Raw genomic sequence first — 4,580 nt, 5'->3', positions numbered from 1 at the left:
AACCTGGCAGGTCCGGGGAAAATGCTTTGATGGCTCTGGGGTCGGGCCCAGAGAACTGCAAGGAACAACTCTCCAGTCAGGACACCAGCACCAAGGCCTCGCTCAACACTCCAGCCTCACAAACTGCTCAGCTGGAGTGCGGGCACGAACCAGCTGGGTGGGACTGAGCGCCCGGATATAAGCAGTGAGGGGCGCCTGGTCACAATTCTTTGCTTGGGGACGTCGTAGTCCATTGCTTGGAGACGTTGCAGCTCATCCCCCGGTGACATCAGAACCCATCGCTTGGGGAAATCGGTGACAACAGAACCCATTGCTCAGGGACGTCACGACCAGCCATCTTCGCCCGTGGCACTTGCCCTGGCAGTGCTGCGGCCTCAGCACACGCGTCTGGGGTTACTGCAGTGCTGCTGCCCACTCCATCCCCCCACCTCTTGTCTTGTGCTCGGCATCGGTGTTTCACGCCAGTCACCGAGGCCTCGGCCGTGCCTTCCCAGGGCCCCGTCAGGTCGCTCCGGCCATGGCAGACGTCTCCAGGCACACATGGCAAGAGGGTTCACTCGGTAACAGCTCGTGCCTCCCTGGGAGGCTGCAGGACAAAGTCCCACAGGCTCTCCCCACACCCCAGCACTGCCGGCCAGCCCTCTGGGCTCCCCTCATTCCTCCCACGGGGCGCCACAGGCAGCACGTGGCTTACTCTGGTGGGTTTTCTCCTGTCTTTCCTTCCCCTCCAAACCATTCTATGTTTCTATAATTCTATGATTAGTTCTTAATGCCAAATCTCTCATCCTTGATCAAAGTGTGATCGTAAAGAACAATTTCCCACTCGATCTATCTGTAGCCAGTGTTTTAGATTAATTTTAGGGGGTCAGATTTGCAAAACAGAAATTACATTATGTTATCCCCTTTTATGCAGTGTTTGTACTTTGGTTACTGGCTTTTTAATGGTTAACCCAAGGCTATTATCCTACTAAAATGGGAAATGCCTTGCTGTTGGCAACTCAGCTCCCCATCTTTCTCAAGGTTAAAGCTTTAAGCCTTCAAGAGACAGGCTTGAAAGAATCGCCCCGTTTACAGAATTAATTCCTGCAGGAACAGAACAGAAGTTCAGCAGTTCAAGATCGGCCTTGATTTTCTGCAAAGCCTCTCATAAACTACTTGCTTTCTATAAGAGGGAAAATAAAATACATTACTTGGTGGTCCAGTATGGGCAAGGATAACATTTTTTATATTTCCCATGCTAGTTCAAGATCCATCCTAAGCAAACGAAAAACAAAGGAAAAAATTTCAAAGCATTTCCCATCTTTCATTAGAAACTTTATTACATTAACCTACAGGTATGTGAAGTGAAATAACTGGTAGTGAAGGGCAGAATGATGAACATCAGTCATCTTTGGAAAATAGATATATTTTCACAACAAAACACTTTTTTTGTTACAGCTAAGAAAAAAAGCCAGGCATACTTGATAGGTTTTCTTTAAAAATATATTACAATTCAATCATATCAAAGTGAAGTCTTGTGGGCTAAAAACCTGAAGATAGAAGAGTTAGGGTCAGTGCTCTAGCACTAGTATGAGTGTACCAAATGGCAAGGTTTTCTTTACAGTAATTAATAAACATGCACCCATTTGTTTTCAGTCATTTAAACTACTATATATACAATCTTTAATATAAAGCATTTTTGTCAAAATTAGCTCTGTATTCTTCAGTCTGGACTTTAGAGCTTCAGTATAAGGATTATTATTTGGACACATACCTAATAAAAAATTCAATTGTAGTCACAGTACTTGGAAAATCCAATATATTTTAAATAACACATTCCCCACTTTTTATTTTCTTTTATCCCAACTTCACTTCAATATTAACTTGACTTTGCAGATTGTCTCAGCAGAAAGTATGAGTACAATGAAATCTTCTTTCCCCTGTAATCTGCATGCGCATCTCCAATTAAAATTAATGGGAGTTCTCTGGGTAGATGAAGATAAGGACAAATTTTATGTGTAACAGTGTGTTGTGATTAAAAATCTTTGATATAGTAAAAAGCCTTGAGGTTCATTATGCTTCTAAATGACCAGAATTAATATGCCTACATTATTTAAAACCTAAAGTCTATACTCGCTACTTACTTTAAAATCAGCTATTCACTTTGTGCAGCATTTTGCACTTTATTAAACTGATAAGTTGCTAGGGGATAGCTATCTCCATTTTCAATGCTATGTTTCTCCCTACTGTAATGTGAATATATAGAGGCAAGGCATCTCTTTCCATTCCTGTCTGTGGTGAAGCCAATTCTCTGAGTAGGTGGTGTTTGCTAAAACTATTTTATCAACTTACTCATTAAGTTCCCACCACAATATAGTATGCATGTTCAGAAATATTTAAGTTCTCTAAAGAGCATACTGGGATCTACAAAAAGGGCTATATGACAGTCATGAGGATTGAGTTGGGGATTTCTTAAATTGACAGCAGAGTGTACTCCAGAGCAAGCCTCCCTAGCCGTACAGGAGACAGCAGGATTGCTAATGCAAGTCCCCTGTGCTTTTTTCCTCTGGAATGACACATGGCTATCATTTAACAAGAATGTATTACCCCTGCAGGCAATCTGAGTGTCTACCAACGATCAGTCACTGAAGTAAATTCACAAGTTGTTTACTTGACCTATATGTATTGCAAATTCGGCTCAGATATATGCAGACATTGCTTATGCTGACTACACAGCAGGAGTTTTACCCACATACAGAAATGCAGACTTTGGTAATGTGTATATTTAGAACATACACAATAGGCAAAATTATCAGAAACTCATCTGTTTTCATGAATATTTGGCTGAATATATCACTTGAGGATATGTGACATACTGGAAATTTTCAAACAAATATAATTTATTCAGCTCTTCACTTTTTCATATAAAAAAGAACTGTTTATATTATGAAGATTAATTTATCTAGTGGTCACCAAATTTTACACAGAGTAAGAAAATAAATTTTTGTGAGCTCACAATTGCTAAATACAGCATTTGCTGTTCATGGCTTCAGAGAAGAAAGGTTTTATTTTGAAGTCTGTTTCACACAGTATAAACACATGTACATACCAGTAGCTCTACATGTTATCTATACGCACACAAGCCCAATCAATACTTTGTCTTACGGAGGGATTAAATGGTAACTGGCTTTTGAAATCTTGTAGTAAATTTCTGTACTTGCAAAATCCAAAGATAATCAAATTATTTATTCCAAGGATATACAAGAAATGCCCAAGGAATTGCAAAACAGCCAGTGCTCATGGCCAGCGAGAACCAAGAATGTTACAGGGCACTTCACACAGGCATATACATTCTCAGGCTTGGGCACATCCGCAGCGATGTCTTCAGATGCACATCTCATTTATCACCACTTCACTGACAACAAATAAAAGCAAACTGTATTTCCATTTCAGCTCTGGGGTTCCTTTTAAAAAAATTTTCCAGAAGTTTTTTCAGTGTTTCTTCCAGTTGATCCTCTGTTGCATTTAGTATTCCAAAGGTAACTGGTTGTGATTCCCTTAGGAATATATCAGTGCTGTTACAACAGCGATAATTCTTTGTCTCAGACTGTACTGCAGTGCAGATAAAGGATAAAAATGGTCATGGCACTCCCTGTGCTAAGCCGGAGAGCACATACACCAAACTCTTGACCTATCGACTGCCTTTCACATCGTTATAGTATATCACAAATCTCATGTGCCAAAATGTGACCCCAGCACTGGAAGAAGAAAGGACTAGTGCTTCCCATGATATGCCATACAATGCAACTGCCTGTATCCTTTCCCCATCAGTCAGGGATATACCAAGCCTTGGGACAACCTACTCACAAGAAGCTACAGAGTTACCACCAGGGCAGGGTGGAAAAGCCTGCTGGGGTTATGTTACATGCATGTTAGCAGGTAACATCACTGACATCAGCAGGAGCTGGAAGTAATACTGCCACATCATTTTTAGGTTTCTAAAGGTAACTTTCCACTGAAAGAGAATGTCTAGTCTATATCAACCATTTTATTTTTAGGCTGACGTGTTTGGGGGACAATTTTGCTTCGATGGATGGATACCTTGGCAAATTTAATTTCCACCGAATTGTACAGTTCATAACAGACTGTTTTGGAGGGAGAGAAAGGAGCCTTTTGGAAAGATGGTCCCCATCCATATAGTCAACAGAATAAGCTAAACTTTAAAGAGGGACCTTTTTTTACTTCTGCATTCTTGTTATTATCCTCGACAAAAACACCTTGATTTTTTTTTCCCCAATTAATTCATTAAGTTAAACTATTATGTGTTAGCTAAACACCTCTGACAGACATCAGTGTGACATGAATTCTTACTTTAATCCTCCCCGCCTGCTCAGAGGTCCCTTTAACCAGACAAAATAAAGGCCAGTTGGCAAAAATGCAAAAGAAATGGACACACAGTAGAATATTTTTGCAATTACAAGCTAGATCACTAGAAACACAGACACACAGCGTAAAAATGGAGACACAAGTTAATGAAGAATGGGGGGTACATGTGTCACATTATTAGCAATGCAAAAGACCAGCTTAAGCATCTGTTTCCC

This window comes from Pygoscelis adeliae, unplaced genomic scaffold (genome assembly GCF_000699105.1).
Source record: "Pygoscelis adeliae isolate BGI_AS28 unplaced genomic scaffold, ASM69910v1 Scaffold110, whole genome shotgun sequence".
NCBI lineage: Eukaryota > Metazoa > Chordata > Aves > Sphenisciformes > Spheniscidae > Pygoscelis > Pygoscelis adeliae.
Note: the sequence above shows the minus strand (reverse complement) of the source record.